The sequence below is a fragment of the Ptiloglossa arizonensis genome, chromosome 3 (genome assembly GCF_051014685.1).
Source record: "Ptiloglossa arizonensis isolate GNS036 chromosome 3, iyPtiAriz1_principal, whole genome shotgun sequence".
In the NCBI taxonomy this organism is placed as follows: Eukaryota; Metazoa; Arthropoda; class Insecta; order Hymenoptera; family Colletidae; genus Ptiloglossa; species Ptiloglossa arizonensis.
Window position 1 is genome coordinate 28700044 of NC_135050.1, and position 18083 is coordinate 28718126.

Sequence of the window (18083 nt, forward strand, 5' to 3'; positions counted from 1 at the left end):
CGCAATTTATATTAAACAAAATGTTCGCATCTCTTTGTCGTACGATCGTGTATTCTTTCTTTCTGTTCTTCTCTTGTCGTTTTCTTATTCCACGTTACTTGCTTCGAAGGTTAGGTCAATAGAAGCTGTACGTCGCCTTTGAATCGATACTTATTTTTGTTCAATTTTACGGCGACCCGTTTCACGTCGTATACGATCTTGTTGCCGTACAAACGTATTACTACTATCATCGTTATTGTTGTATCATTCTTATTCGAAGCAGCGGAAATATCGTTGATATCGTTGCGACGTAAAACTCGAAATCGACGTTACGACGGGTAAGAATTTTGTTTCCTCGACTTTCGCCGAGCGTCACGGTCCGATCGACGTTGTAAATAAAATATTCGCTCCCGAAGCAGCGTCGTTGAATCACTGCTGGCTCGAAAAGAACGAACAGTTTGTTGCGACGGCAGCTAGGCGAATAATTTAACAGATCTCCGGTGGAATTAGCATTCATGCCGGCAATCGTATTAATCCGACATCGATCCACTCGGACGCCGCGCATCCCCTGTATCGAGATATCCGTATTACCTTACTCGCTTTCGCGGGAAGCGTTTATCCGGGGCGTGCACGGATTACCAATTGCGCGAATTATTACAGAAAATTAGAAGCGCGCCATTCCGAGAACCGCTTTCGGTCTCTCCGCGCGGATTACCGAAACGGAGTGCATCCGCGGAAACGGTGCGCTCGGTTTAAAAACGAGCATCCCGAAGATATACGGGTTTCGATCGTTGTAATTTCTCGGGGCAGCTCGGATCGTTCGAGTCGCAAATTTTCGAGAATCGTGGCGGTGTTCCATCGACGTTCGAGAACGGTTCGAAACGCCCCCGATCGGTCCGGGCTCGGATGTTTTCCAACGCAACGTTAAAGATAAAAAAGAGAAACGAGCGCGCGAGTCTTCTCGCGTTCCATTGTCAACAAAGAGGGTGTCGCGCGAACGCGGGGAATTCGGTGGGTCGTCGAAGGGCGCCGGATAATTCCGACGGGACGGAGCAGGTGTTAACGACGCGGCGTGTTTAGCGCAGCGCCATATTTTCGCCGCTTATCCCGTCGGTGCTTCGGCCCCGGGGGTGTAAAAAATGAGAGAGAGAGAGAGAGAGAGAGGGGAAGAGACGTGTCCCCTCGTCGAGGGCGCGGCCGAGAGAACGTCCCCTCGCCTATTTCGGGCCGACGAGGAACCCGAAACACGCGTGTCCTGCGTCTGCACCGCCATAAATACGTCCGCGCGAGGACCTCCGGGGGCCGTGCGCTGAGGCCTCGCTGGAAGCGCGAGCGTAAACTTCGTTAACGAGAAACTAATTCTCCTCTCGCGCGGTGTCGTAAGAAAGTTTCGCAATTTCAGGGAGGGCCGGTCGAAGGGGGCTGAATTACGATGCGAATTAACACGCTGCTCAAGGTCGCTGATGCAGTTTACCACGACCGGTAGCACCTTTCGTCTTTCCCCGGGCGGCGAGGGCGTCGAGGACGAGGACGAGGACGAGGACGAGGACGAGGACGACGACCAGGCATCCGGAGAAGAACCGGAGCCCGTTCTTTCCGCGCCCGCGACGAAATTGACATTAGGATAAACGGATTTCAAAGTAATTTTCCCGCGACGCGACGACGAACGCGTACACCTTGTTCACGCGCTGATAACGCGCGGACAATAACCGCGGGGATGGAGTTTTCGGCATGGACGCACGCGCGTTCGTAGCGCGACTCGTATCTCGTTATCCGGTACGGTGTGGTTCGTTTGCCGGTAATCGGTCGATTCGTTGTAACACGCTCCCGCGAAATGTCCTCGTTACGGCGCGTATCGAGCTCGGAAGGCGGAGTTCGTCTCGAGTCGAGCTGCACGGAAGTGGAAGGAGGAAAATGAAAGAAAGAAGAAATTTTAATTTTTCATCCCGTTGAATCGATCGGCATCGAGGTTTCGCGCGAACGCGTCTACGGCTCGACGTCTCGGAAAGGACCTCGGAGGGCGTGGTCCGTTCGGGGTGGGGGCGAACCACGCGGAGTCTCGCTCGCGCGTAGAGAAGAAAAGGCACTCGCGCGTGAAAGTTTGAACAGCGTCCGAAAGTCCCGTCGAGAAGCTCCGTCCGTTTCCGCGTCCCCAGTCTCTGGACGTCTCCTCAAAGGAGCGAGCAACTCGGTGAAAAGTGTCGTTTCCGGAATTTCCTGCGCTCGAACTCGAACTCGTACGTTCGGGGTATTTTACTCGAGCCGGTGGGCAAGCATCCGCGCGTCCCCGATTCCCTGCAGCTTCCGTGGACGTTCGCCCTTCGTAGGAAGAAGTTTACCGAGCGTTGCTTGCACCCGAAAGATCGCGAGAACGGGTCCCGGTGCTCGTCCGCGGCGCCATTAATGGAATACACCACTTTCGGAACGACCTCATCCTCGACCTCGTTACGCGTAGGTGTACACGCTCCGCGTGTTTACCCAGGCTGAAGGGGCCGGCGATGTTCTCTCTTTTCCGCTTCCAGCGGCCATAATCGGCGAACGATACACTCGCTATTATGCGTCGGGGAACAGGAGGAGGCTCCGCTTTCAACTCGTCCCTCCGCGCGGTTCCATCGCCGCTAGACAAACAGCGCCGGTGCGCTTCTGCCTCTCGTGTGCACACAGTGTCACGGTGGGGAAAGATGTCCTCTGCGAGCTGGTACGGTGCTAACCGACGGAGCTTGGACTTTGAACCGACGAGATGCGCTCCTCTCGATCGAAACGCGACGTCGTTACGCCCCCACTAACGCGCGCGCGAGCGCACGCCTACGTTTTCGACCGGAAACGATTTTCAAATTGTATTTGGCCCGGAGGAGGAAATCGTCCACGACCCGGATAGCTCGATCGGCGGACAGCGCAGTCGTCCAATCGCGTATGATTTCGGTTCATTTCGCGAATAATTCGATTCCGCGGAAAGCCCAGAAACGGGACGAGCGATTCGCGGACCGAGAATACTCTGTAACATTAATGAGAATATTTACGGGGCTGCATTGTTTCGCGTAGTTACGCGCTTTCCAATTTTATTCCCTTTGAACGCCGGCACAAACGCCATTATCGGCATCGACGCGGCCGCTCGGGGGGTAGGGAGAGAGTGCCACGCGGCACGATAACGGACTCGCGGTATATTCTACACCGTCGCGGCGTGTATAAACATCGACGATCTCGTCGTGGAAAATTATGTCACGTACAGGGCGATATTCGCAAACTGTTCGCTCTCTCTTCTTTATTCGAACGGCTCGAATCGCTGCCACTTTACGGAAACATCCGGCGTTCCCGCGAGGATGGAAAGTTCGGTGTCTCCTACGTACCCTCTTACGTATTCGATTCGATCCTCCGTACACCGAATTCACCGTTGCGCGAAAACGCCTCCAGGTTCGCCCCGACCGAGTAAATTAAACGTCTTGACCGTACGATTCGTTCTCGCCACGGTATCGTCTTTCCTCGATGTTCCTTTTCTCGACGCGTCGAAATCGTTTCGTTGCCGCGGCAAAACATTCGCGAAAACACATCGTTCCGAATAAATCGCGCGATAACGAATCACCGGTATCCCGGTAGACGCGAGCTCCAGAACGATGGAAAATTGAAACTATCGGTAGCTCTGCCGCCCCGGCGTTCGTACGGGGTGTCCCAAGATTTTCCGACCGGAACGCGCCGATACGTTCCACGAGCGCGAACGCGGACTCGAAACCGCCTTTTTTTTCAAACCGCAACGGACCCGTCGAAACGAAATTTTTACGGTAATAAATTCGATTTCGAACAGGCAACGTCGAAATAGGAATATCGATGGTCGTTGCGTCGATCGCTCTCGACGATTCGAATCGGTAAATACCGCTCGCACGAACGGAACGAGTAAATATCGTTATCCTATGTTTACCCTGTATCGAGAACAAATCCGTTCCTCGGGGTTTCATATTTTTACTATAATTTTCCAACAAAGCGTTCGCGGTTCCGGATGTTTTTTCCTTTCTACTCGCGAAACGTATTGGCACGGATCGGTCGGAAAAATCTGGGACACCCTGTGCGATCGATACGTAACAGCGGATCCGATGGAACCGCGCGGGGGGTAAACGCGCCGATCAGAAACGTATATGTGGTCGCAATGACGGCGCAAATTGTATCATCGCGATTTCCTCCAGAAGATTCGCGGAAATTATAGATAATCGATCGCCGGTAACGCTGGAACGGGACCACCGAAGGAAATAATATTATTTATCAATTGGCCGTCCCGTGTCGGTCGAGTCCCTTTCGCCGTGCGCGCGGGAGACTGCGGATGGCTTCGTACATGTATAATGCATCCCGCGGGAACGCGTTCTCCCCTTACTCTCCCTCGATCGGTGCATACGCGGTTGCATCCAAGAAGCCTCGTTAATACGAACGTATGCGTGCCAGGGACGCGAATATTGCCACCCGGTCTACGGAGAACGCGACTCCGAAGATTTCAACCATTCGCGCGATTCCTTCACTTTTTTCGATACCTTTCTTCGATTCCGATCAATTTTTGCCGAGAGAGCGGTAGAGTTCGAGAAACGTTCGTCCCGTTAACGCAGGCGAATAAATAACGGGTCGCAAAAGTCGATACCGAAGCCCTCGTCGAAACACGGTTTTGCCCGCGGAAACGACGAATTTTCGGTTCATTCGCGAAGGATGCGCGGTGTACGCGGTAACTCCAGAAACGTTGAGCGAACAAACGACCGAATCATTATACCAAATGGAATCCTTTCGGGACCGGTTGCGCGAACGGTACCGGGTCAAAGTAGCCAGAGGGTTCCCGGTGTATCGATTCCGAGTATTTATCGGTATTCGGTTTCCGGTCGTTTGAAAATATCGTTTCGTTCCCGACCGAAAGGGTACCGCACCGTGGAAGTCGGCCGAACACAGGAGATCGTTTCTCTCGTAGTCTACGCGTATTTCTATAAATCATGGTCGCGCGTGTGCATCTGTCTTTAGGAACGCGAGCGTTTCGACGCGGCGCGGCCTACGTGTGCGCGTAACCGAATCGAGCGCGCAATACCGAGCGGAGCGTACACACGCTCGGTGCAGCGTAGACGTTGCACTTTACCGTAAACTTTCCCCGCATTCGCGAACGTCGGTTTATTCAAATTCTTACGCACGTGTATAAGCATTTATGCGGGGAATATGTATGGGGGAATAGAACGGCGGTTGCCAAGTTGAAAGGTGTATCCCGGCACCGAGGAACGGGCTCGGAGAAATTCTAAGGAGGTCACGGGAGTCGCTGAATTTCCGTATCTAATTTCGAATAAACGCTCCCGTCGAGATCCCCGCGGCTCCTCTTAATTTCGAATTCTGAATCGAATCCCTCCTCCTCGGTAAAAGAGGACGACGACTGGACGACGTTAACGAGTCGCGACGCGAAAACGTTCGCGAACTGGCATTTTAAACTATAATGCGCCGGAACGTTCGCGTAGAATCATCAACCCAGAACTCTCCGCTCTCCACTCGCGCGTGTCTCTGAACGCGAGTATCCTCTTGCGCGCACAACGCGGCTCCCTCTGTCCGTGAAGCGGGCCGGGCGCGTAAATACGCGCGCGACCGAGATACGCACTCGCGCATCGGTGTTCCTCGCGACGTTTCAGCTCGCCGGTGTGCCCGGGCCCTCGCGAATCTACCTTTTTCCTCGGTGAATGTACGCGTAACGTTTTCCACGGCAGGGGTCTCGCTACGCGAACGAACGGGAAAGATTTTTTTAATTTCGCATTCAATTAGTACCTACGCCTCGTTTTGCCCGCGTTTTTCGGATACGAGTACGCGCACGCGGATACGGAAATATGTTACTCGTCGGAAAATGTTCCCTTTCGCGAAATGCATCCACCGGTGTTTCTGACGTCCAATTTACACGGTCGCGGTATGCTCGGCATTTCAGATTCATGCGTCCCATTTACCCGGGGTGATTCAGTGACACCGGGACAGCGGTATTCCGCGCCGGGGGTTTTCGGGGTTGTTTAAGATTTTTTTCGAGCAAACGTATGTTTTTCGAACGGCCACGATCCCGGGTAGCTCGGTAAAGTCTACGATGTTTCGAGGCCGCGACTGTTACAATTGTTGACACGTCGATGTTCGAAACCCCCACTCCGTTTCGGTAGAAGAAAAAAAATACACCGAACGCCTATGAAAATGTTCGCTTCCGAAGGTTTCTTCTTCGCAAGGTTCTCCAATTAAGAAACGGTGTAAGCGGTTCGGGGGTCCGTTTCGCGAAACGCGGGAACATTCGTCCAGAGGGTTGTACGTGCGCGCGAACCGTCCGAGTATATTCCATCGTCCGCAGCTCGGGCGAATTGCAGCCGCACCTGCACGTATGCATGCACACGAACGGTACGTGTGGAGTATGTCGATGGGGTTGCGGTTTGACTCCGGTGGCTGCTGGATAGCCCGCCGTTATTATCCGTAACTCGTGTTGCGGCAGTCCCGGAACAAACGCGGCCGAAAACCTTCGTTTCCTGGGCTGGCTCCGCGTCGGGTTCGCTCTCTTTCTCACGGCGGCCGTTCGGCGACCCCGGAACCAAGACAGATCCGTCATTGTCGCGCCAGGATCGGTTACGTCGCCATCCGCTCCGGGCAGCTCTCCGCGGTTGCGCGTACCGCTCGTTACGAACCGCGCCGAGCCGAAAACCCGACCTCTCGCAGAAATCGAGGATCCCATTGGATCGGACGTTTCCCTCGGCTTTCCAAGATCCACGATTTAGCGAAAATTACCACGACCGTGTCCACGTTCCCTCTACGGACAGGGTACTCCATTTTCCTCGAACCGAGAGCCATCTTTCCAGCTCTCGGATCCAGCCTCGTTACGATTCTCGGCTGCTTTCGAAACGGAGACGTACACGTTTTTCATCGGTTCTCTCCGTGCCCTTCGACGACAGACGGACAATCGGTGCGTAGCTGTGCTCGAATTTCGAATCGTTCGAGATCGTTTGGGAACTTTGGACGACGATCCGTAGATCGAGAGACTCGGTTACTCGTAACATCGGACGTTAATTTGTTGGCGAATAGCGCGGTAGCGATTGGCGAACTTTAATCGACGATCGTTTGACCACGTCCGTCGGAATAATCCGGCCTCGATGTTCGATCGAAGAAAACGACGTTTGCACGCGCGCCGACCCGACGCGGAAAGAACTACCTCGAACGGAAAGCGCACGGAGTGCACGGAAGACCGCGACGTGTTTTGCAACGGAATCCGTTTTCAATAATCCGGGATGCGCTCAATATTAACGCGGGAAACGCTCACGTTTCAGACGTACGCGGTGCACCGTTGTAGCTGAGAAATGACACGATAATGCGTTCTTGGAATGTTTTTAAACTTTTCGCGTTGCTCGCTGTCGCGCGGCAACGCGCAGCATCCACCGGCCGTATATACCGGATAATCCATAAAATTCTTATTTCCGGAGTTCCGCGGTGGCTCGGGAAACTTTTAAATTTTTCACCGTGCAACGCGCCCGATTCGAGTCTCGGCGAGGGACGCGCGTCCGCTTCGGTTCGCGGAGCATTTAGATTCGAAAGCACCTTTTCGCGTGCCGTTTCCGCGAGATTTCCTCCTACCTCGGTTACGGCCGGCCGTAAACGTCGCTTCGTGCGGTTAACAATCCGTTTCGAGTCGCTCCGCTCGATAACGACAGACAGGGTACCGTTCTTCGCGTCCCTGGAACCGTCTTCGCGCGATTTCTCGCCGACGCGAAATCTACGCTTGCTCCTCGAGGCTCGCGACGTTCGACGCGTTCGGTTGTTTCCGCGTGTCCCGAGATGCGAGCTTCGCGTACCGTTCGCGGCTCGATCGTTTTAAAAGTCAAAGGACTCGCGCAAATATAGCACAGTCGCGGAAACCTTGTACGAACGCGCTCGAAAGCTGAACGCTTTCCGGTAGAAATTCTAGCGAAGACCGCTCGTGTTTCTGCGACGTGGACGACCGTCGTTTTCGAGAACGTACGTACACGGGAAAACTGCCCTCGGCCGGTCGAGACGGGCCACCTTTCGCGAAAAGTTAATCGGCGGTCTGGATTCTCGAAATTTACGTAAGCCACCGGCGCGATACCAACGCGAAACACCCTCGTTCCCTCTGGTCGCGATTCGCGGCGAGAACCGATAAAAGGAGGCTCTCCGCGTCGAGCCCCGTTGCCGGATACGAGAGAACCCGTGTCCTCGGTCGCTTCGTACCGAGATTCCGCGTACTCGCGGCAAACCTCTTCGGCCCTTCGCCGGGAACGACCGGATTACCGTTTTCGGCTTTCATCGTCGCGAGAGAGGGCATCCCTGCTTTTACTACGTCGCCGGTGCGGAATTCGTTTTTGATCCCGGTAAATTGTGATAGGAAAAAGACGCTTTCTTCGTAGAAAAATTCCGGGATGTTTTATCGAGGAAATAGTCGAGCCTTTAAGCGACGGGCAAACGAGAGTTCGAGGAGCGGCTGGGAAGCGCGCAAGATACAAACCGGTGCCGCGCAACCTCGGTTCTCGGAGCGTCGTTGGATCGAAAGATGGACCGTTTGAAAATTCGATGCCCGCGTTTTACTCGCTCCGGAAGGTAGCTCCGGTTTTACGAGCGGGCCACCGTTGGCCCGTCCGAACCCAAACGGTCTAGACCCGGTGTAGACCGAAGCTAATTACTCGGACGAACTCGAGCACGAGGACCTCAACGCGGTGACGTCGTTTCCTCGTGTCGTCTCGCAGCGTCGCGCAATAATCTTTCGTTCGTATCGGCGGAAAGTATGCGCCGAATTCCGTCGATCGTCTCCGTTGGAATTCGTCGATCGTAATTCGCAACCGCTCCGGGAGGCGAACGGCGACGTTTGTTTAAGATATTCTTCGGCGGGCTTTATGAAATCGCGACAAAGCATACCTGGCTGGAAAAAGGAATTCGTCCGGTTGCGGGTTGCGGGCAGGTATGCCGGGAATGGTCGCGCGGAGTGCGGCAACTGCGGCTGGTAGCCGACATCTCGAGAGACAAGGGAATATCGCGGGGATATTTGCGAGACCGTTTCAATCCTGGCCACGCTGCTCGAGTTTTTATTTCGCGGAGCGAGGAAGCTGGAAACCCTGGACCCGGACGGACGGTTACGGTGCGCACATAAGAACGTACAATGTATTTTCACCCTATCGGCCGCAGTCCTCTCACGGCGTGTCGATATCCTCCTGTCCGAAGCCTTTGACCTCGGAATTGCCGTTCGCTTTTAAAGTCCCCTCCTAGCCGTTTCTTTTCGACAGCGTTCTGATTTTTCTGCCTCGCCCAACGTCGCGCCCCGCCCCGATCCGATCCAACGGACAATCCCTCTCCTGGATTTCCTCCGGTCTCCTCCTACGATCTCCTACGATCTCCTACGATCTCCGCTGGGAAAAGTCGAGAAGCGCGATGTAACTCGCGATTAATAAACATGTTATGGAAAAAATTCCAGAAGCAACGCCCCCTCCGTTGCCCGCACCTTTCGCCGAGGAAACTTTTAAAGTCGAGGCGGCACGGCGCGGCGCGGCGCGGCGTCGAGAACCGTGAACTTTTTGCATGTTTAATAATAACGTCCCCGCCGCCTCCTAATTGCCAGTTACACGTATCGTGCGTGAAAACAAGTCGGCTTACCCGGTTAGTTCGCCGGTGGTTGTCTAGTTGGATAGATTTATCTGGCAATTAAGCGATCCGGGAGCGCGAGGCGACCGAGAGAGAAGATTAAGGCGGTCGCGCGGTGACGCGGGAGTACCTTCGACGAGAAATAACGTCACTGCGGAGGACGGAGCGGAGCGAGAACGAGGAAATTTCCGCAATTTTCGGTCACGGTTCTCGCGTAACGCCTCGAGAACCGTCGCTCGGACTCGTTCGATTCGGGCAATCGAACGACCGGGGTGCCAGACACCCTCGCGTTCGTTCGTCTCGATCTTGATTCACTCGCGTTCGGCCAAGCCCCAAAGATATATACGAGAATCCATTATGCGATTGGCGAGTTTAGGTTCCCGGGCGGTGGCCTCGTTCGCAAGATGTATTCGCGCGGCAGTCGCTTCGAGAACCGACTCGCGATCTTTCTTGCGCAACGAGCGGCATAAATCACCGTTCGCGCGATATATCAGTGACAGAATGTATTAAAAAAGAAAGAAACGCGGTGGGGCTGAAAACGGCGTCGGCGTCGGCGTCGGGCTCGGCGTCGGCATCGGCATCGGCGTCGGCGTCGGCGTCGCCGTCGGATCCCCGATCCCATGGCAGTGTACCAAAACTCGATCCTCGCGGTGAGCTCGAGCGACGACGCGAAACTCGTGCTGGGACACGCGACCGCGCGAGTCACGCGACTCGACGAAAATTCAAATTTATCGGCCGATTCGGCTCGAAAACAAAACCGGTCCACCTTACGGGCAACACCATTGCTGCGCAAACGGGACAGTTCGGTTCGGTGGCTACGCGAACCGAACCGAACCGAAAGGTAAGAGAATTTTTCCCGTTATCGAATTCTCGATCGATTCGTCGATTCGAACCGTCCGTGTAAACGCGTCCCCGTGAAACGGCCAATCGTAAACGCCGTTTAATTATTCGAGCTTACTTCGCGCTTCGAGAAACTTCCTAAACCGTAAATTCGGTCGTTAAAAACAAAATTTTAGCTTTCGACCGATCGATCCGAACGCCGCTACGTTGATTAGCCACTCTCGCGCGGCGAACAACCTGCACACCTGCACGAGGCCTTACGAAACACAGTTCGGTCGTAACGGCCGCGTTAATTAAATTTACATTCCAGCGGATCATTTTAGTTGCAAGTTGTTTTTTCAGACTCAATGGGTTCGTCCCGATACCGCGTTCGCGGAGTTAATGGGTTATCGTTTAATTGCCGCAGCCTCGATCGCGCAGTTTTTCGCCGAAATGCATCGAGATGTATTTTCCAGGCCCGTGGATCGACGAAATTCGAACGGTGCGCTTCGATTCGAGAAACACTCGGCGAAAACAAAAGGCATCGGTCGGACGCCGCGCGTACAGGTGGAAGGAAAAGAGGTGTTGCTCCGAACGAAATCGATAAAAAGATTGATCCACTGTCAAGAGTGGCGCTCCCGCTAAATTGGCAACACTGCGGCTGAACGGGCCTTAAAATCCCCGAAGGTAGGGGCGAAAGGTGGCACGGAGAGGGTCGAAGGAAGAGCGTGGAACCGACGAGGACGGCCAGCTCCGAAAACGCACGGCGCGTCGCTCGAGAGGGTAGCGCCGAGAGAAAGAGGGAGAAAACCGGCAGAAAAGGGAGACGGAGGTACGCGGAAGGGTAGGGAAATATAGGTAGGGAAAGCGAGATCGCGAGGAGGAGGGAGAAGGAACGAAAACCAGAAGAGAAAGGAACAGAGAGGGTAGAAACACAGCAGGGTAGGGTGCGGGTAGCGATGGCCTCGAGACGCTTCGAGTCGAGTAATCGCGTTTACCGAGATCCCGATATCGCGATCTCCTCTTGCCACGATTACGCTTGCTCGAACCTCGAACCGAGAATACCGAATGTCCCGAAGCGTTGAGATTCTTTCGAGTCTGGATCGGTTGTATCGTTGTTGACGCAACGCCGTGCAATCGTGTAAGTTCATTGCGGTTTTAAAATCGGTGTTTTAAATTCGAGAGACACTTATCGAACTACGACGCGTCCAAAATTATCGATTGAACGTTCAACTCCGTACAGGCGTCTTTGGTGCCAAATTTTGTTACGAACGCGATCGTCGACGAGCCAAGTCGAGAGCGAAAGTGTTCCGTTCGAGAAAAAAGAATTGTAGCCAGTGTGGCGGAACAATTGTTAACGATCGGTCGCCTCGATCGCAGGATCGTTTCCCCGGGACGTAGGCAATCGTATCTCAGGTAGGAGGTAGTGTAGTCGTCGCGTGAAATAATTGCTCTAAAACTCGCGAGACGGGTACGTCGAGTGGCCATCGCTACGCGCGGTCGGGGTTCGAGAGGGGTAGACAAGCGCAGGACGAGGGTTGGGAAAGCCGAAGCGTGGCTCCTCCGGGTGGGGGTAGTCGGTACCTCGAACGACTCCGTGGGTCTCCGGATCGCCCCGCCGCGCTCAGTCCGACCCGGACGTTCGAGGGAGACGCGTCCGTCTTTTGTGGCACGTACGCGTCGTACCGGTACGCACGTTGTTCACCGTCGCAGTCGTAACGCAACGAGCGACCCTCGCTACCGTAAACAACGCATCGTTCGCGAGTCGGCGTTCGATCGCGCGATACTCGCGGATACAGAGACTGGCCGTGCTCCAAAGAAACTGGAGACGCGCGCTGACCGCATAGCACGAGGCTCGAAACGAAGGGTGAGAGGGAGGAAGAGAGGAAGAGCGAGAGGACAGACGAGCACACGAGCACACGAGCACACGAGCACACGAGCACACCGTGGAAAAGAGGGAGGGAACGCGAAGAAAAAGCTCTCTCTGTCTCGACTGGCTCGCCGACTTTCCACGGCCACGAATCGATACCACGCGACCGTCGCCGCGTCGGTCGTTCCTCTCTCTCGACCTCTTCTCGTCGTTCGCTACTCGTGTCTACGAGCAGCACTCGCGTCGATTTTTCCTCTCTCCCGACGCGCTCCCGGACTCGTGGCCGTCTCCTCTCTCGGTCGACGCCATTCCGTATCGACTACGGAACTTTTCCCCGGGAGCTGCGTGTCGCGGCGGAGGCCCCGTCTTCGCGACCCTCGTGTTTCGCGCGGCGATCGATGATCGACGCTCGATAAACCCACCAGCGGGAAATCGAGGAGCACCGGTGCGAGCGTGTAGCTCCCGCGACCGGCAGACCCGCCAAAAATAACGACCGGCTGTTGCTTACGGGCCACGGAGTCGGTCCCCCGTCGAGGATAAAGGACGTGAAAAGGTGATTCGTGTTTTCAGTGCGAGCCGAAGCGAGTCGGTACGCGAACGAGAGCGACAGGAACGGTTCTCGTCGATCGCGCGCCGCGTTCACAGTGCTTTTGTTTATTCGTGGGGGAGAGTCGAGCCGACTGGATTTCCGTGGTGCGTTACTCTGTGCGACACGTGACGATCGACGTTTGTTTATTTTGGTGCTTACTCTCCACGATTCGACCCGTTTGGCTACTCTTTGACCAGCCTTCGATCGAGTTACACCGACATCTTGGGAGATCCGCCGACGATCCTTCGCCAGCGTCCATCGGGATTCTCGAACGCGAATCACGAAAGAGTGAGTAACTTGTACGCTTCTCCGACGCGTTCGTAAACGCGTTGCTTCGCGAAAAAGACGAACCGTGGCTCGTTGAGCCTGTCGCGCGGCTTTCTCCGGTAATTCCAGCCCGAACTTCGCGCCCGAATTATTGCACTTGTAAATTACACGCTTGGCCAAGGCCCAAATGGTCGATGCTGCTAATTTAACTGTACATTTTCATTAGCCCGTGAGCCAGCCTCGTTAATTCGTGAATCGCGGGACACGAGCCCGATAATTCGCGCGAAGCTCGTACCGACTAAACGCGCTAACTACCCGACATCTTCGCTGCTTCGAACGACCTTCGAATCGCGCGGTCGTCCTCACCGATTTCTCTCCTTTTCCTCCTTTTGCTCCTTTTGTCCGCGATCGGATCGAACGACTCTGCTCTTTCGTTGCGTTCGAAATTCTCGAATCGTTACCAACGCCGGAGAACGTAACGCGAATACGAACGCAACAACGCGAGCAACAATGGCATCGCGAGGTTATTCGTTATAACCGCGTATCGAGGCAGAGGTCGTGTTCGCGAAACGTACGACATCGTATTCGATGTTTCTTCGCGCGAAAACCTAATCGTTCGGATATCGTATTCCCAAACCATTTGGGACAATCGACGTTCCGTTGTACCCGTTTACGAATAATTTACAAAACGATCTTTCTTACCCACTGTACGTACCCGATATGCTTTTCGTCGACAATGACTTTTTTCTTACACACTCTGCGCAACTTTCGAAACGGTCGAGACCAGGGTTCGATTCTCTTTCGCAAACGAACAATCCGTAAAACTTGAACGTAAAGAATTCCAAGAGGAACGAAAAAACGGGATTGCGAGTCGTTTCATTGTTGGACTGTTAGTTTTGCATCGAGAAAAAGTGTTCTTGCATTCCTCTCGTGATTCTTCGTATCCACGTTCCACGAGCCATTGACTCACCCGAAGGGGAGCAAGAGTTCCGGTTAAACACGTTTTAACGAAATTGAAGCTCGCTGGGAGAGTTTTTACTTACTTATCGGTAATTTGGTCGAAAGTGCTCTGAAGAAAAGTGTCGACTGTCGGTTGGTGCGACGGTCGTCGGTCGTCGGTCGTCTGCTCGAAGTTTTTGCCGCATACCGCATCGCGAGGCGGTACTTGTCTCGTTCCGACTGCTCTTTGAGCGCGGCCGTTAAGGAGCATATCCCGTGTATACCGATACGTAAATATTTTATATCCCGTGTCGAGGAATTGGAATTTAAATCACCTCGCGCGGTGCTCTCGCCGTGCAAAAACGGACGCGTCGCGTCGCTCCACGGTCGAACGTTTGACGACATCGAGGCGTGTGATTCAGTTTCGTCGGAGCTGATCGCGAGGAAATTCCCGGCCGGGGTGAAATTCAGCCGGGAAGCTCGAGATCGAGCCGGCGCGTGGCCGGGCCGGGCCGAGATCGCGGTTTTTACGAAGGTATTTTTATCGCGCGCTTTGTCGTCTAAGCGCGTGTCGACAAAAGCCCGTGACGGAGAGAGAGCCGCCGGCGACTTTATAGATCGTTCACACGGCGAGATGTTTTGTTCCGCAGCCGAGGAATTAATCGATCGTAAAGAGGCTAATGCGAACGATACGCCGGCCAGCCGTGCACCGTTCGAACATTCGACAAAGGAAAACGATACATTCGCGGGGACGGTGGTGTACTCTCTCTCCTCGAGTCCTATCTCCTCGCGAAAGACTCGTTTCGTGCGAGCTTGGACCCTTTTGGCTTTAACTCGTCCGAGAATTCGGCGTTTCGCGTTTTTCCACGCGTCTCGGCGCGACAGACCGCGGAATCGATCACCGAGAAATCCTCCACCGTTATCGCACGGGTAAAGGCCCTTCGTTAACGGTAAATAAATAAAAGTACGACACGAATACCCGCGAAATTACGTACCAATTTTCGTAACGAGTTTCGAAAGGAAACCGGTGACACGGAAAGAAATCTAAGGCACTGCCGGCCGAGCCGTGCGCACGGTCTACACCTATTCCGAACGAGGAAACCTCGGAGCGGAGCATTTTTAAACGTTTCGGGACATTTAAAGTCCGCGGACGATTTTATCGCGCGGTAAAAAGTTCTTCGAGCGTGTACCAACGAACGCGAAAGTCGAGTTTCCTAGTAATATGCGAATAATTCTATTATTTCCTGGTTAATCGGCTCAATGCTGTTCAAAGCTTCTCCGTTTAAGCCAGCAACTTTTGTCCTCCCCTCGCTCTCCCTGGATCTCGCGAACTTCGTCAGGGGTCCGAAGACCCGTCGTTACCGAAGTACGAGTTAATTCCTATCCGAATTGTCATCGACCGGTGCTCATTTTACGAATCACCGACTACAGATTTCATTACTCGGTCGATCGATCGAACAACTGCGGAAAACAGATGCATCGGTACTCTGGAAACGATTCCAGGGCAAATTGAACAGGGAATAGTTGTAAATAAACGTAAACATGGCGGAGTTTGCTCGGTTGGGCTGTGATCAGAATTCGGTCTGCCGGTGTATCGATTAAATGCCCAGAATCTGGTAAATATAAACACAAATTGGCGTCGAATCTCAGAAACGTTGTCCCTTTGATTCGTTCGGCTATGATGGTGTTTGTAAGCGACAAGACGGTCTTTGGCGGTTTACTCGAAAAGTACAGTCTATCGCGCAAGTTCGAAAAGTACAGTCCATCGTAGATATTTCGTTTCTTTCGCGAAAGTCCACTCTCCGAGCTGAAAGTTCGTAGGAAACGGGGTCCACGCGAGAATAGAACGAATAGGAGCGTAATTCGCGTTCCGTGGGAGAGTCTCGCGTTCTTCCCTTTCACGGCCCTTATGGGGTTTCCATTGTCGGTTATTTGTCGTCGATATTTCCAAACCAGAGCTGATCAAGTTTCGCGGCTCGCATCGACTCGATTCGAGAGCACCTTTCTCGAGAGGAATCGTCTCGTTCTCGTACCGCCTCTTTTCGAATTAGAACGCGAACCGTAGACGAGCGCGTATCTGCTCCTTTGGCTTTAGTTTCTCGAGCAAACTTTGTCGGTCGAATTTATATTTCGTACTCGGATGCTTTTAGCGAATTCGGCGAAATATCGCGATAAATCGACGAATGTATCGAAGTACTGGAGGCACCGAAGGAACGCGTTTCCTTGACTGGAAAGTTAAACGCTCGCGGTTCGAAAGGGATCGCAAAGACGTTTCCGCGAATCCGAGAGCAAATTAAACGGCGCGTCGTCGATCGAAACATCGGTACACCCGTAAATAAACATTTCACGAAGAAGAAGCGAAATCGGGAAATCGTCCCTCAATGAGAGGTCGAACGTTGTAAGGTAAAAATAAATATTATATATACGTATAGAATTACGCGTAACCGTAAGGCAGAGAATTAGTAATTTAGTCGATCGGTGGTATTCTCGAGTCTATTCGACGTCTCGTTGGATTTTATCGCGACAGAGTGTACGAGCAGAGACGAGCAACGGATACTCGAGACTTTAATCCCGGGCATAGTCGAGTCGCCGAAAGTTACATACTTCCGAAAAGTCTCCTCGGCTCCTATTGCCGGCCACGAGGACGCGACGAACTCGTCCCGCGACGTTATTATAAAGTACACGATCCTCCTTCGTCGCGCTCGACTTTAAATTCTAATTAAAATATAGTTTCGCGACCGTTGCTGCGGAGTAACGTTCAATCCGTCGAGCGGATAATTTCTCGATGAAAAAGCCGCTTGTTTCGCGAATTAAAAGTTACCAACGGCGAGTGCGTTTGTTACGGGAGCGTAACGATTTTGTTAAAACCGATGGCGTCGTCGTCGCACCGACGCGATTTCACGTACAATCCGGAAAAGAGTCTCTCCTAATGGAAACGAAAGAATAAAGTTTTAATGTTCCCCGAACGCGTACAATTATCGAACGACGAATCGCCGGGACGCGTGTGCGGGGCTTGTATCGCGACAGGGAACGATTTTACCCGTTTTACCTCCGACGAAAACATTTTCAATTCGAATCATCGAAGAGGATCCAAAAGGGGATCGAAACTTTTAACAACGAAAGTTAACCCCTTGCTTCGCGATTTATTTCCGAGCAAACGCGCCCGTTCGGACTATTTTAAACGTTTCGGTTTAAATATACGGAGCAACGATATAAATAAAAAAAAAAAAAGAAAAAAGTTGAAAAACAAGGGGGTAACGAGGTACGGAAAAGTAACGGCGACTCGTTTCGCGTAACAATACGGCTCGATACCGTTACTCGGGACGAACGTACGGGCTGGGAAATTACTTTGTAATTTGCTCGGAGTACTTTGCCCGAATTAGGGAAAGTTAATCGAGGGATCCTCTTTTTTCGTCTCCGTCCCGGCGTGTGATCTTGGACGCTGGGAAATTTACATCGGAAGCTTTCGAGATCGGTCGCGGAGACGTTTTTAACCGCGGTTAAGCACCCGGATTACGATCTCGACGTAAAGGAAAGAACTCGGGCCGGGGTGACTTCCGTCCCGATGGAACACGCGCGTTCCCCGAATATTTCGAGCATCGGGATTTTCGGGGGACACGAACGAACGCGCAGAGATTGTTCCTTTTGCGTCGATCGAACGAGAGAGTCCCGTTTCGTCGCGGATGCGAGCGACGGGGTCGCCGCGTATTTATTTTTAGCCGGTCGAAGAAGGAAACAGCACCGAAGAGACGGAACTTTGCCTTATTGTTGAATTCTGTCGAGTTTGTTCGCAACTACGCACAGGGATATATAAAGTTTCCTGCGCGGCAATCTTCTCCCTGTCTCTCTCTCTCTCTCTCTCTCTCTCTCTCGGTCGCTCGCGGTGTACTTTACCGCGCTTAGTACGGGAAGACAATATTGACTCGGTCGTTTCCCCCCCGAAGAAGCCGGGAACTTTATTTTCAAGGGCTTTCGTTATCGGGGAAATCGGTGAATCAAGGGCCTGCACACGGACGT

General features: G+C 53.2%; 1 protein-coding gene across 1 annotated transcript in view; it reads left to right on the forward strand.

The window, feature by feature from the left end:
• Positions 1–13068: 13068 nt before the first annotated feature.
• Positions 13069–18083, forward strand: part of LOC143144756 (uncharacterized) — a 300728-nt gene continuing 295713 nt past the window's right edge. The window contains exon 1 of the mRNA XM_076307505.1: positions 13069–13148. The gene's annotated coding sequence lies outside the window, so the exon portion shown is untranslated. The remainder of the gene's footprint in view (positions 13149–18083) is intronic.